Source organism: Euphorbia lathyris, chromosome 4 (genome assembly GCF_963576675.1).
Source record: "Euphorbia lathyris chromosome 4, ddEupLath1.1, whole genome shotgun sequence".
NCBI classification, from domain to species: Eukaryota; Viridiplantae; Streptophyta; class Magnoliopsida; order Malpighiales; family Euphorbiaceae; genus Euphorbia; species Euphorbia lathyris.
This window is the reverse complement of record NC_088913.1, coordinates 52,969,030-52,986,083: the sequence shown is the minus strand read 5'-3', so window position 1 is coordinate 52,986,083 and position 17,054 is coordinate 52,969,030. Positions and strand designations below refer to the sequence as shown.

Below are 17,054 nucleotides of genomic sequence, written 5' to 3'. Positions count from 1 at the left end.
AGTTGGATGGGAGCTCGATGAGTTACTTAAGCTTCTCAACGAGCTAATTAACTCGTCGACCAGACAGTCACTAATCCAAGTTAATGGAAGAGAGAGAAAAGCCAACCAAGTGAAGCTCGGAAATAGGCAGTTGCTCGGCGAGTTGGACCCCCTGCTCGGAGAGTTAACTTGTGATTCCTGCTCCAATTCTACTTTAATTGTCCAAGTCCAAATCAAAGAGAAACACTTCAATTCGATCCAATGACAAGAGGAAGACCTAAATAGACTAGAGTAGTGATAAGAACACTATAAATAGGGAATAGAACCATTGTATTAAGGATCATCATTTTATTATTCATTAGTTTTAGTCGTATTTTAGCTTTTATTTAGTTATTTCCATTCGAGTAAGTTCAGATTCGTTTTGTACTCAAGCAACCAAGGTACATTCGTCCTTTAGTTGTAAGACTTCAATATTGGTTTGTTCTTCATCTCAATTCTATCAATTTACTCATTATATAATTCAATTCTCTTCATGTTGTAACCTTCTATCATATTGAATCTTAATAAACGATTGATGAACATGAGCTCATTCTTCCCTCATCTTATGCCCAATCCGTGTTTTAGTTCTATCATGAACTAACTCAGTCTTTGGCTGAGATTAAGGGTGAACTATGTTAAACAACTATGGTTAAGTTAAGTTGATGTTTAATTTATGTTGTAAAAAGAAATAAACCAAAAGATCTAGTTAGGAGACTTTGTCTATACTAAATAACCTAACCAAGTGATTAGTATAGGTGTTGGATTGAGTAGCCTAACCAAGTGATCAATCCAACCAAACAAACCCTAACTTCACCTATACCGTAACCGGATAGTGCGGCTTTATAGTCTAGGTCATGTCTTAGCTTTAGCTTCACTAATATTCATGCTTCCTAAATAAACTTAGAGATTTGCCTAATCAAGCATCGGTCTAAGGAAATTAGGAATAGAGTCGATAATCTTAGGCCAAGGTTATTTACTTCTCAAGGAAAGTTATCGTCTTTTAGTATTAGATCTTTGTTACATCACTACACAACTTAACACCCTTGGAGATAAACATAGAGATCCCGGTATCTTAGTCTCTCACCTATTCATAGGAACAACCAATTAGCGAATCATTGTTTTTATATTTTAATAGATTAAACAAACAACCAACTGCTTAATTCAATTCATTAGTTAATATAGAATTTTAGTCGAATAAGGAATAGGAAACTAGTCTCTGTGGGATTGATACCGTTCTTAGGAACGTTTACTACTTTATAACGATAGGGTTCACTTGCTCTTAGAAGTAGATACGTTTTATCGCTATCAGGAACTACCAGCGAGATCAATCAACACATTCAAGCATTGAAGAACCTAATTGTAGCTTGATTTGTTGGAATAATGAAAGCTATGAAAATTTGCACTAACTTGTATGATATCCACCAATTGAGCACCGAGCCTTTACGTGACTACCTAACTAGGCTCCATAAGATGGCATCCTTCGTGAAAACACTCAACCTTGAAGTTGCATTGATGCCCTAGCAAAAGGTACTAACTGTGAACACATGAGGTAGAAATGTTACACTGACCCTCCTTGCAACTTCGAAGGATTGATGGCTATGGGCCAAAGCTATGTCAAATATCACAACAGTAAACACGTTGTCGACTATATAGAGAAATGAGGATAAGCTAAAAAATAGTCCTAGCCTAGAGAAAAGAAAAAACGATCCGAGAAGGATGCCAGCCAGGACAATGGTGAGAGTAGGGGCTCTAGTCGAAGGCAACGACACAATTGGAGACCATTCACCCAAAAAGATAGGAAATATATGAGCTTAGACACAAGATCCATACATATGGCTAAAAGTAACCGTTACACCGAGGCACCGCCTCAAAAACCCCAAAGTGTAAACACAACAAAGTGGAGACACTATTTGGGAGGCAAAGGAGGCCACCCTGTAGGATAGCTACTGCAAGTTTCATAAGGAGTAGGAGCATACAACTGATGATTCCACCATCTTAGTAAGAAGGTGGAGCGAATCCTCAGTGGAGGGGCTCTCCTGTGAGAGAAACATATGCGAAATGAGATGCCTAGAGGATAAGGAAGAAGATATTAAATGTGAGACGTCTACAAAAGCCTAAGGTATGAAGTCGAGATACATGTGATACGGTAAGAAATATCTAACAAGGTTAAGGCATTGTTAAGTAAGCGAGCAGGATGTAGTAGGGGGGCCTTCTCTATCCAACCACTCCCTCTACCTCATCGGCTTCAATCCCTGGTGTTTTCTGAAGGAAAATAGACAAGCATAGGCGCAACAAAATTATAAATTTTTATCTATTTCTCTTTCCCAAGATCCGTTAATCGTTATTTCATATAAAAATGGACTAAACATATGTACCTTTATTAACGAACTATCTACAGTTGCAAATGAAGTGTCCACAAGGATATCAACTGTGAATCACGAACACAAACAAAAACAAAACTAAAATGTAAGTAACCAATCAATTAAAGCAACCAAGTTAGATTGCTTCTAATGGTATCCACACGAACTAAGAAACAAATGGAATGAGAAAAGTAATTTATCGGGTGAGGGACGGGAAGAATTTTTATTCTCTTAATTTGCCTTAGCCGAATTCTATAGGGTAGGGGGTTATTTATAGTATTTTGATTTTCCAAACCCTAATCCCATTAGGTTTAGTTAATTAGATTTGTAATCCCATTAGGTTTTCTAATTAGATAAATAAAAAGATTTATTAATATTATATATATCTAATAAAAATATAATTATAATCCCATTAGAATACTTAATTAAGTTAGGCAAATAATTTAGAGATATACTCACATTATATTATCTAATTAATATTATCCTTTAATTGATTCCTTTAATTGATTTAACCATAAATATAATCTAATTATAATTATCTTAATAAATCAATTACTCCAACTTAATATTACTCTTATAAATTTCGGCCCTGTAGTTCTCCCTCTCAAAATTACCATTTCTTCCTTCAGTCTTAATTCTATGTGTGACCGATTAGGTTCTTACCACAACTAGTCATATATATTTATTTAAATTAATTTAACCAAATCAGTCTAAACTAAACATATAACAGAATGAGTGCGCAGACTGTTATTGGCAGAATCGTTACATTCCCCTAGAGCGATAAGAAGTCAGGTTGATTCTGACGTTTACATTTCCGCATTAGTCTAGTATAATTCGATCTTTCATCAACTATATCCTTAAACGAATCTGTAACTATGGAATATGTCAAGTTATATATAATGAGACGTTTGTTTTACTTGTCTAGGTAGAATGAACTCTAATTAGATAGGTTAAGTGAAATCTATATTTCTTCTCTTAACCTTATCACCTTGCAAGGGTTTTAATTAATTCTTCCATAAGAGGCCATAGATATATCTCCTATCTATCAGGAGTGAGGAATGCTCAATCTAACATTAATTACCCTGCAATTAATTTATGTGTTACCCAACGCCTGCCCTCACACACACCAAAGTCCCCTTTGTAATTGATCGTGTTTGGATAGAGTCAAAGCACCACACTCAATAATCCAGAATCACTAATTAATGTTTATTTGAGTCTGAGGATTACTTATACCTACTAATACCATTTGAGATGAACCAAGTGACATTAGATAAATTCATCCATCTTGTTATCTCAAGTCGGGTCCCCAATCCTAATGAACCCCTTCACTGGATCCATGTAACTATCTAGATATCTCCATATCTAAAGCTTGTGAGATCAGGTCTATGTTCATAATAGAAGACACTATTACGTGCAAGTCTCAATAGCAATATGTTAATCACATGAACATATTACTTGACTTGGGGTTGTTTTAAGTTTATTGATTTATTATAAAGTTTAGTCTCACTTCATGCTTGTACGAATACTTTATGATCACTTAAATAAACTTGGGATTTCTTTTATTTAACTTAATTAGTTTTGATAAAAGATTAATGCCTTTATATAGTTAAACATACTATATCTTATAAAACAAATGCTGGTTTATATCCTAAAACAAATGTCTATAGGACACTAAACCCCAATATCTCCTACTTGGACTAAAGCCAATTATTTCTAAAAGCATTCCCATAATTGCTCGTATGATGATCATGAACCTTTTTAGCGTAAGGCCTTCTTTAAATGGATCTACAATATTGTCCTTGATGGGTACTCTTTTAATTCTCACATCTACTCTAGTTGTTATCTCTCGGGAGAGATAGTAATGACTGAGGTGGTGTTTTGACGTATGATGAGACTGCGGGTCTTTAGCTTGTAACTGCTCTATGGTCAATCCCATTAACAATGTTAGGTACCACGCCCAGTTCATTAATGAACTTCCATTCCAAACTTCCTTTTTAGCTCCTTCCAAAGTTGCTATATACTCTGATTTGGTCTTGGCTCGGCTACGGTTCCTTCTTTGCAACTATTCCAGCTAACCGTACCTCTTTCAGAATAAACATGTATTCTTTGAAATCATCTTTATCTGTTTGAAGACTTGTATCTGAAAGTCTCCAACTTTGAAATTTTCATCTCCATATGCTCAGAACATACCTTTAGTCATTTTAAGTACTTAAGAATATTCTTAACAACAATCTAGTGACCATCACTCGGATTGACCTGTAATCGACTTTGTTATGCTTAAAGCAAAAGTGATTTCACGTTTAGTTCAAAATGCTTTGAGCACTTTGTCAATGTATTTAGACTGGGAGAGGTCAAGCAGTCTTCTCAATCTATCTTTATAGATTTTGATCCTTAAGATATAAGCTGCTTCTCCCAAGTCTATTAAGGAGAATTTTATCTGTTAAGCCCAAAATATACCTAATATATCATCAATAATTACATCAATATTGCTACGAATTTGTGCTATTTATACCTGTTTAGAATGCTTTTACTCTCGGATATGTTTCTTTCTTATAAGGTACGTAAATATTTGGTAAAATCCAAATAGGAACGAAAAGAGCTTAAAAACAGAATAAAAACCTTACAAAAGGAGGTAAAAACAACGAAGATCAATTACACCTAAACGAGGATAACGACGAAGTCAGAAACAGAAGAAAATGTCACATTCTCGGTTGAGGAAACAAGATTCTCGGTAGAGAATTTACAAAAGCCGCGACCGAGAATCTCAAATTCTCGGTCGTTACACGTGTTTTCCAGCAGCTCCTTCCCTTCGTTTGAAGACCAAATAAATGCTCCCCCATTCTCGGCCGAGAATTGGCATTCTCGGTAAGTGCAGAAATTCCTCCAAGTACAATGAACACATGTTTAAATCAAAGAAACGCATTCGTTTGGGTGGATAAAGACGTCCTTTCACAACGGATACGATCTTTCACAGCGGACACGACACTTCAACCACGACTCTTCAACATCTATAAATAAAGAGTTGATGGAGAGTTGGAGATATATAGAAGAAAGAGATTAGTATAGAATTTATGCAGAAATTCCGAGTCAAGTGATTCAGAATTTAGATTTCATTTCTGTAAAAAATAATATGATGTACACACATTGTTTATTCAATAATTACAAACACAGTAGCATTTAGATTTGTTCATATTAATTTACATTTTGGTAGTAGATAGACCAGTCTCTATTCCGAAGATTCAACGAGAAGATTGAGTAGAGAATCCGCCCCTGAGTCTGAAAAACTCTAACGAAACCCAAGGAAAGGATTGACAACCCGTTCACTTGCACGCCGTCGAATGTTTTCATGCTCCTTTTTCTCTGTAAACTTGTATCAATTTCTATTTCATCTAATAAAGTCCGTTCTATTCGATAGATTTTCATGCAGCACTTTGGTAAAGGATCCGAAGTGGATTGCCGGTGTTTTCATTAAAACGTAGTTTAATTCAAAATCTTTACAAGGAAACTTTGTTGAACACTTAGACAAATTATTATCTCGAAAGAGTTTTAATTTGGTTAAGGTAGCGATCTAACACGACCGTATGAGGATTGACTACAGTTCAAAGCCTAAAAATTAGAGGTTCCGTCATTTATTTCATCGTTATAATTTACACAAAGTTTAAAGTTGTTTCTTTGCTCAATGCAAACGAATACACTTGTTTACTTTTCGAAAGAACTAAACAATCCTGTTTTGTAAATTCATTCCTAAATCAGAAGTATTTTCTAACATTTGTTATTCTCTATTACTAATTCTCATTCGAGCAATTTCAAAACCAAATCCGATTTAATGATTTTTCATATTATAAACCTTAAAAGTATATTTAACCAATTCAAAATAAGTTTTTGTTGAAAAACGTTCCATGTGGGATCGATATCTTTTATTACTACAAGCGTATACCGTGCACTTGCGGAAATCGCTCAACAAGTTTTTGGCACCGTTGTCGGGGAACGCCAAAATTTTTGACAAAAATTTAGATTTTTCGTATTTTATTTCGAATCTAGGTTTATTTATACTTATTCAAACTTTTATATTTTATTTATTTTAAGTTACTAACATATTTATTTTTCAAATTCTGTTTTGAAAGTAGTTTCGGTTCATGAGAAATTTCAAGTTCATGCGCAGTTCTCGAAGTTCAGGCATTCCACCAAAACCGCTAGACCCAGAAATTGAAAAGACTCTTAAAAAGAACAAGAAAAACAAAAACAAAAACAAAAACAAGACTCCAATAAAAACTAGAATTATTGAGCCAGAAGTTATGGCTACACTTATGGATTACGCTAGGCCAAGAGTGGCCGGTGTAACAAACAGTATATTAGACCCCAAATAAATGCAAATCAATTTGAGATTAAGCCAGCATTGCTTAATATGTTACAAAATAACGTAACATTTTACGGGTTACCTAACGAAAATCCTAACACCCATTTGACAAATTTCTTAGAAATTTGTGACACTTTTAAAATAACAGATGTGACTGCGGAAGCAATCAAACTTCACCTTTTTCCTTTTACTTTGAAGGATCGAGCCAAAGAGTGGTTAACTTCTATGCCAGCCGCAACATTTGAAACTTGGGAGCAATTAGCCCAAGCATTTTTATCAAAAAAATTTCCTTTAGCAAAAACTGCAAGAGTCATCAAAGAGTTAACATCTTTCTCTCAAAATGATAATGAAACTCTTTATGAGGCTTGGGAACGTTTTAAAGAACTTCAACGTTTATGCCCACACCACCAATTCCCGCTGAACTTTTAATGCAAACATTTTATAATGGACTAAATCCTACAACTAGGGGTTCATTGGATGCTATGTCTGGAGGGTTATTCATGAAGAAAACATCGGTCCAAGCAAGAGAACTTTTGGAGGAAATGGCAATCAACAGCAGTATGTGGCCCGCGGAGCGTGGACACGTACCAATGGCGAAACCATCATCCTCAACTACGTCATCAGTTAAAGGTATCGTGAATCTTGATCCAGTTGCGATGTTGCAAGCCCAATTTTCCGCCTTATCGCAGAAAATTGATAGGTTTATGGCACCGTATGATCCTAATGGTCAGCAAATCCAAACGGATGTGGATTATGAAGGTATGAGCGAAATTGAACAGGTAAATTTTGTCCAGGGGCAAAACCAAACTAATAACCCTTATTCCAATACATATAATCCTGGATGGAGAAATCATCCTAACTTTAACTAGAAAGATAACAATAATAATCCTAATGCTAATCAAAATCGTACCACTAATTATCAAAATCAATCAAGAGATACGATTAGCACTTTATCTTCTAAAATCGACAAATTTATTGATGCTATGAGCGGAGAAATAAGTAATCACGACGATGGTTTTAAACGGATCGAGAATAAATTCGATCAGCTTATTAAAAACCAATCATCTAGCATCCATAATTTGGAGGTTCAAATTGGACAACTCGCTAAATCAATTCCATCCCGCAAAGAGGGAAGTCTTCCCAGCCATACGGAAGAAAATCCGAAAGAGCATGTTAAGGCTATCACTCTTCGTTCAGGGAAAAATTACTTAGGTCCAGAAATGCCCGGAAATGCCCGAAAATTCAACTTTACCAGGAACTGATTTACCAAAGTCCAAAGAAGATACATTAAACCAAAAAGATGCACAAATTGACTCTAGTACAAAAACTTTTGTACCCAAACCACCTTTTCCACACAAAGTCCGCAATAAGGACTATGACAAACAACTTTTAACATTTTTAGACAAACTTAAAAATTTGCATATTAATTTGACGTTTATGGATGCGATTACGCAAATTCCCAATTATGGTAAATTCCTAAAAGATTTAATTTCAAAGAAAATCAGTTGGGAAGGAATTTCATCCATTTCACTAACCGAATATTGCAGTTCAATTGTGTCAAGTAATTTGCCTACTAAACTCAAAGATCCAGGATGTTTTACCATCCCGTGTAAATTGGGAGATATTGAATTCCCCAGTTGTCTCTGTGATTTAGGAGCAAGTATAAACTTGATGCCATTATCTATTTTTAATAAGTTAGGCTTAGAAGAAGATATCAAACGTACCAATATGGTTTTACAATTAGCGGATCAAACCACTAAAAGACCATATGGTATAATTGAGGATGTTTTAGTTAAAGTTGACAAATTTATTTTTCCTACCGATTTCGTGATATTAGATTTTGCATATGACGTTAATTGTCCGCTAATCTTTGGTAGACCGTTCATGAACACGGGACGTGCTCTAGTTGATGTGTCGGAAGGGAAAGTAGTTTTAAGAATAGGAGACGATAAGATCGAGTTTGATATGAATCAAGCAATGAAATATCCTATGGAGGATTTCGCTTGTATGAAACTTGATCTAGTTGAAGAATGTGTAAATGACATTGTTCAAAAAGAAGAAATAATAGAACCTATAATGAGTGAGGAATTAGAAGATAAGGACCCAGAGCCTTTGATTCGAGAAGATGGACCAGTTCCGCCTTCGATTATAGTTCCACCTAAATTAGAACTTAAAGAATTACCCAGTCATTTGAGGTACGCTTTCTTAGGCGAAGGCGATTCTCTACCTATAATTATCTCTAACAAATTAACACAGGTTCAAGAAGAGAAATGGAAAGAAGTTGTTAGAAATAGGATAGGAAGTATGGGTTGGCAAATTTCAGACTTAAAAGGTATTAATCCTAGTATTGTAATGCACAGAATTCAATTAGAAGAAGATAAGACGCCTAAAGCGGATAGACAAAGATGCCTCAATCCGAATATGAAAGAAGTAGTAAAAAATGAGATTACTAAACTTCTAGACAATGGAATCATCTATCCTATTTCGGATAGTGAATGGGTTAGTCCAATCCATTGTGTACCTAAAAAGGGAGGCATAACAGTTGTAAGAAATGACGAAGGAGAATTAATACCTACACGAACCACCACCGGTTGGAGAGTTTGTATAGATTATAGGAACCTTAATAAAGCAACTAGGAAGGATCATTTTCCTCTTCCTTTCATTGATCAAATGATCGAAAGGATAGCTGGTCATGCTTTCTATTGTTTTCTAGACGGTTACTCCGGATTCTTTCAAATATATATTTACCCGGATGACCAAGATAAAACAACCTTCACATGTCCGTATGGAACATTTGCATATAGAAGGATGCCCTTTGGTCTATGTAACGCACCTGCAACATTTCAATGTTGTATGACTGTGATTTTTAATGATTTCATTGAAGATATCATGGAAGTTTTTATGGATGATTTTTCCGTTTATGGAGATTCTTTCGATTCATGCCTACAAAACTTGGATAAAGTTTTGTCTAGGTGTGAAGAAACAAATTTAGTATTAAACTGGGAAAAATGTCATTTCATGGTTGACGATGGAATTGTTTTAGGTCACAAAATATCTGAAAAGGGATTAGAAGTGGATAGAGCAAAAACTTCAGTAATAGAAAAATTACCCCCTCCAATTACTGTTAAGGGAGTAAGGTCGTTTTTAGGACATGCCGGTTTTGACAGAAGATTTATTAAAAATTTCTCTGTAATTTCCAAACCACTTACTAATTTACTCATGAAAGATTCAACCTTTGATTTTAATGAAGATTGCGTTAAAGCTTTCGAAACATTGAAAACAGCTCTAGTCAGTGCACCTATTATTGCTAAACCCGATTGGGATATACCCTTTGAAATTATGTGTGATGCAAGTGACTTAGCCGTCGGATGTGTTTTAGGTCAAAGGAAGGATAAGAAACTTCATGTCATTTATTATGCAAGTCACACACTGTCTGGTGCACAATTAAACTACACCACAACTGAGAAGGAAATGTTAGCTGTAGTCTTTGCATGCGATAAGTTTAGGTCATACTTGTTAGGTTCGAAAGTTATTATTTATACTGATCATGCATCTTTAAGGTATTTATTTGCTAAAAAAGATGCAAAACCACGTCTAATTAGATGGGTTTTATTGTTACAAGAATTTGATATAGAAATTAAAGACAAAAAGGGAGTAGAAAACCTTGTCGCCGATCATCTATCAAGGCTCGAAGATGAAAATGGTCCTATAGGTGAAACTGACGGTATACGAGATGATTTCCCCGATGAATATCTCTATCAAATAAAAAGTGTCATCTCATCATGGTACGCAGATTTTGCAAACTATCTTGCAGCCAATATTGTTCCGGAAGGATTAACTTTCCAACAAAAGAAGAAGTTCTTCTTTGACATTAAACAGTATTTTTGGGAAGATCCTTTCTTGTTCAGAACTTGTGGTGACGGGATAATTAGGAGATGCGTTAGTGAAAATGAATATGAATCCATAATGTCGGAATGCCATTCTAGCTCTTATGGAGGACATAATGGAGTTAGTAAGACGGTAGCTAGAATATTTGAATGTGGTTTCTTTTGGCCTACGATGTTTAAAGACGTCCGTTCATTTATTACTCGTTGTGATAAGTGCCAAAGAACAGGAAATTTAGGAAGGAAAGATGAGATGTCCCTCACAACCATGTTAGAAGTTGAAGTCTTCGACATGTGGGGAATAGATTTCATGGGACCTTTTCCTCCTTCTAATGGTAAAACTTACATATTAGTCGTTGTAGATTATGTTTCAAAGTGGGTTGAAGCAATTGCGACCCCGACAAACGATTCTAAAGTAGTTGTTGGTTTTCTTGACGATATATTTTGTAGATTTGGTTGTCCTAGAGTCATCGTTAGTGATGGCGGTACACATTTTGTAAACCAAAGTTTTGATATACTTATGAAAAAATATGGAGTACGCCACCGCGTGTCAACGCCATACCATCCACAATCAAATGGTCAGACACAGATATCAAATAGAGAACTCAAATGGATTCTAGAGAAAACAGTTTCATCTTCAAGAAAAGATTGGTCTTATAAACTCAATAATGCGTTATGGGCATACCGTACTGCATTTAAAACTCCAATAGGAATGACTCCATACCGATTAGTGTATGGGAACGCATGTCATTTACCAGTCGAATTAGAGCATAAAGCCTATTGGGCTATTAGGGAACTTAACTTTGATTTGCACCAAGCAGGTAAAAAACGATTGCTCAATTTAAATGAGTTAGATGAGTTACGTCATCTATCTTACGAAAATGCGAAGATATATAAAGAAAAAGTGAAAAAATGGCACGATGCCAAGATTAAAGTCAAACACTTTAACATTAGGGATAAGGTGCTATTATTTAATTCACGACTTCGTTTATTTCCAGGAAAACTTAAGTCCAGATGGATAGGACCATATTTAGTCGTCAAAACATTCGATTATGGTTCTTTAGAACTTGAAGGACCTAACGGAGTTCGTTTCAAAGTAAATGGTAATCGATGCAAAATTTATTACGAAAATGTTTCGAATATAGGAATTAAGTTCGTAACAAGATTATCTGAAGTATAATTCGTTTAGCTTTTCTAACACAGCTTATTTTGTTTTATTTTCTTTTAAATTTTTGTTCATTTTCATTTTACATTCTTAATTAATTATTAAATTTTTTTGTTTTACACATGCCATTTTTATGATTAGATGACTTTATATTATGATTTAGATGCATAAAATATGTTTATTTCATGATTTTAAATTTGATTTTAGGTAATTAGTTCGAATTTGAAGATTTAGGCGATTCTCTGCTGAGAATTTGGAATTCTCGGTCGAGAATTCTCCTTTTCAAAATTTTCCAAATAGGTAAGGTTTTTTCTGAACTTACCGAGAATATTTAATTCTCGGCCGAGAATCGGAAAATAGGTTTCGACGCCTGATTTCCGCAAGGAAATCAGCGTGTCGCGACCGAGAATTTGGAATTCTCGGCCGCGACACGCGCTATTTTTGCACCATCAGACCTGAATCATCTTCAACCCGTAGACAAACCCTTTCATAAACGAAAAATTAAGTTTCTTCAATTCAGAAAGGTGTAATTTTATGCCTTTTCGCATCAAAACAACACCTCATTTCATCCTAAAATCTAATAAATAAGTCCTAGAGGATCATAGTTCTGTTACATCCTTTTCATCTTTATTAGATCAAATTTCTGATTTTCTTCAAAAACCATTTTTCACTACGTTACAGACACCTTGTTTCTTTAGTTCTTTACCATGCCTACTAAACACAAAACCTCAAAGAAAACTGCTGCTTCAAGCAACAAACGTCCAGACTTATCCAAACGATACGAGGCGCCATTTCCTATCTTCAATCATGATGAAGGAAAGCGCTACTGGAGGCTTCGTTATACATTCTTCGTCGGAATGTTATATATGGATGACTTCTTGAATGATCAACTTGGTATAAGCAATGACATGAGTCGCTATTTGGAATGCTTAGGGTGGAAAAAATTCGCCAACATGCGATTTCCAATTATTGGCGATTGGATTCTGGAATTTTTCTGTACCGTTCGTTTTGTTAACAAACGACGGGTCCGTCTTAGTTTTCGTCGAGATGGTAAAATCTTTACTTTTGGCTATCCAGAGTTGCAGGCCTAGTTTGGTTTTCCCCCGAGGGATACAATCAAACGTCATCCTGGCAAAGAGATGACATCCACAGACATATGGAGAATGCTTACTAGTTTTTGGCGTTTCAATCCTAGACTCGCCTACAATCATTCCGTTCACTCCAACTCCATGTTGTATTTACACAAATTTTTATGTCATAGTTTGTTCGGTCGCACATTTAGTAGTCTGGTCTGTGACACCGATTTATATGTTCTTGGAGATATATTCCAAGGAAATAAAGTTGATTCTTCAAAAATTCTGATGGAGGGTCTTGTCGCCGCTTCTCGATCCAAGGATAAAAAGATTGGGTTCGGAAATATAATCTGTGGAATAATTCTCGGTACCAAGGGTACCATTGATGTTCTTTGGAGTGATGATGAAATCTTCCCGACGATAGACTATGAGTTTTTAGAGTTTGAAGGACTCGTGAAACGTGTCTTTCGTGCAGGCCCGCATTTTCTTTCTGCACCGGAACGTCAAGCTTTGTGCAGTTGAAAATTGACCGCTATAGGGCCACAGAAATCCCGCTTGATAGGGATGATTATATAGAATAGTTTAGGTTTTTCAATTTTATTTTGTACATATTTTCTTATTTTGTTGTAATTCAATTCTTTATTTTTATATTTTGTACATATATGTTCAATTAATAAATCAAATTTTCTATTCATCTTAGTTCATTTATTGTTTTTCTAATAGTTAAATATATTGGTTAAATGACGAATTAAAAAATGCTTAGAATAAACTAGTATGGTTTCTTAATCAACACATAATCCCATTTCATAAACTTAATTCATTGTGTTCAATACATTAAATTTTCATTCAAATAATTCAATTGATTAAATACATGCATTTAATATGTATTAATATGAACTTAATATGCACTTAATATGATCATTTTAACTTGTATGCATACATGTGCATTAATGTTTCATTAACTCTTAATGTGCCATTTATTTTCTCTTTACTAATTCCAATTAATAAGGATAAACCTTTGGTTTTCCTTGCAATTAATGCTATTTATTCTAGTTTTAAGTGCAAGTATAGTTTATATTATGTTCAGGACACAATTAATCAACAAAATTGCACAAACCAAGTCAAAAGGCACCTAAACAGCCACTTTTGACCAATTCTCTACCGAGAATTTAAAATTCTCGGTAAGTCCAGCGAAAACAGGCCGAATTCAGAGCGATTTGTTCTCTGAAATTCGCGTGCCGCGACCGCGGATCTGCATTCTCGGTCGTGACACGCGACCTGTAGGCAGCAATATTTCGGATTTTTGACCTATTTCAAGCCTATTCCTATTCCTATAACACCTCTACATCTCCCTATTTCACCCTATATAAACCTACTCCTAACACAAACCTCACATCACCTCAAAATTCACCCAATCACCTATCCTAACCTATTCCCCATACATTACTTTTACTCTTCCCCAATTATTCTTTACCCTCTCTTATCACTTCTCAATTCATTACCCCATTTTACAATTTTCAATTCATCTTCATCCTTTGCTTTTCCATCTTTTCTTCACTTCTTCTTCTTCTTCTTTACACAACCCTAGCCAACACCATTACCATGCCTAGACGAAAGACAGTTGGTCAAAAGCCTCTGGTTACGGAAGCTAATCGCCTTCATATTTGTTGCGGAGCCTATTTTGATATCAAAACGGAGGAGGAAGCCGCTCGATTTCTTCACTTTTCCAATTCCAAGCAAGAGTTCGTGGATATGCACTTCCTTGACTTCGATTCGGTAAGAGCATTAAACTTCTCTATTAGAATTGATGCTTTTATTGAGGCTTTGGGTTGGCAAGAGTTCGTTTCTATGCATTTTCCCCGTATTCATGAATACGTGGTGGAGTTTTTGGTCACTTTGACCATGAACAAGAAGAAGACATCAATTTCTTTTAGGAATAATGGTGTGACTTACACCATTGATTATGAAGCTATGGGAAATATTTTTGGTTTCCCTACTACTGATTTTTATGACAAGCCTAAGGATTTTGATAATGACTCTATTTGGCAAACTCTTTCGGATCAAGACTATTTTAACTCCAAAAACACTTCAAGCAAGTTGATTAAGGACAATTATGTGTTCTTCTTTCACAAATATTTGAGTTTTTCCTTGATTGGTCGTGTTGAGAGCTCTAAGATTCAAGTTCGAGATTTGTTTGTTTTGGATTGTCTGTTTAAGGGTTTGAGGGTTGATAGCATCGGCATGCTATTTGACAATTTATTTCGTGCTTCGAGGGCTCATACCATTCAAGTCCCTCTCGGCACTTGAGCGGGCTCACTTATTGCTTACTTCGGTTCCTCCTATTTTTATTACATATGCTTCCCGCATTGCCCATCTTCGTGGCACTATGGGTGGAGGAGCATCAAGTTTTCAATTTGTAGGTACCGAAGGAGGAGGCGAGGCGGAAGGCGCGGAGGATGCACCGCCGGTTCAACCACAAACCCAAGCACCTCAAGAGGATGATCCGGTGGATTTAAGGCGGATTTTAGACCTAATCAATTCCAATAATCGCAAAATGAATTTAAGAATTGATGATTTGGTGGAGAACAATATGGTGATGAATGACAACCTCAATACTTTGAGACGCGGGCATAGGTCTACTCGGCATCGGATGCTTTCCTTTTTCCATCGCCGTAATGTGGAGACTTCACCAACACCTCCGGATTCCCCGCCTAATGCCTAGGTTGTCTCTTTTATTTTTCTTGTTATCTTGTTAAGTTTGGTACAATATTTCTTTTTCTTATGTTTCGTACAAATTTTTAATTTTATGTTGAATGACTTTTATTTGCTTCAATTCTATCTTTATTTCGTATGCTTTATTTCGTGCTTATTTTTCATGTTATCTCAATATTTGCACCAATGAGGACATGGTCCAATTTAAGTGTGGGAGGAGATATACATATGTCATTTTAATTTTTAGCACAAATACTAAATGCAACGAATAATTTTATGCAAATGCAACATATATTGCAACACATTTTATTTCACATTATTTTTCATAACTTTACATTTTTATATATTTAAAATTTTTTTTATGATTATTTTTAGGTTATCATTATCGATAGAAATAATATTTCTATACGGGCAATATTTTTGAAATTTTTCACAAATCTTCGACACGATTTTAAGTATAAAAATTGTCTCGAGTAAATGTATTGAAGTAAAAATTTCTTTATTTCAATCTCTATTTTAAATCATGAAATTCATGATACAATAAATCTTATTTTAAATTTTCAATTAGGTTTATAGGCATTAAATTGAACTAACACTTTTAGCTCGGTTTGATTTCGTCTTATATTAACACCAATTGAAGTTTTTTAAGGAAACTTTAGCCATAATACATGTTGAATTTTAAGTCAATATAGGATGAATGTGCTATCTTTCTTTTTCCCAATTTACAATTCAAAATTTTATATTTCATATTAATTAATCAATTAGTTGAATTCTTAACTTTTGGCCACGATTGAGACCAACCTTATCACAATCGAGGTATGAAAGGGAAGAAAATTAAGTACCGTTTACTTTTGGCCACGGTTGCGACCACCCTTATCACAATCGAGGTATGGAAGAAACGTTAAAAAAAAGAAATAATAATAGTGTTTAAGTTTCAAGTAACGATTGCGTCCACCCATGGCATGGTCGGTACCTCTTAAGCAAACACAAAGCAATAAAATACGTATAAGGTTACGATCAGGACCACCCTTATCTCGGGCGTAACCAAGTAAATAAATTAATCCTAAGTACTTATTTAAATTTAATATATTTCATATATTAGTTTAGGTTTGGGAAAGGAAATTTTGTTCTTTGAAATGCCTTGAGACGAAAGACTCAATAACATGCGTGCTTATATCGTCCCGAATACTTAAATTCAAAAATTGAAAATACAAGACGAATGGTATATCGCCTTTATACTAAGTTAGTTTGATATTTTGCGTATAAATTTGTCATGCGAAGTTAGTCTTTTCGGCTTAACTAATTTAAAAGGTAACACAAAGATATATGTTTTATTTTCATAAAGAGATTAGTTAAAGAATAAATTCAGTGAAATTTTGCTCGGGACTAGCAAAAGATTAAGTGTGGAGATTTGTTAAGCCCTTTCCTCAACCGAGAATCTCAAATTCTCGGTTGCGACACGCGTTTTCCAGCAGCTCCTTCCCT

At 35.0% G+C, this 17,054-nt stretch overlaps 1 non-coding gene across 1 annotated transcript; it reads right to left on the bottom strand.

Annotated features, from left to right (window-relative positions):
- Nucleotides 1–7,041: 7,041 nt before the first annotated feature.
- LOC136228216 (small nucleolar RNA R71) lies at nucleotides 7,042–7,148 on the bottom strand. The gene has a single exon (XR_010688546.1). It is a non-coding gene; the product is annotated as a small nucleolar RNA R71 (small nucleolar RNA).
- Between the last annotated feature and the right edge of the window lie 9,906 nt (nucleotides 7,149–17,054).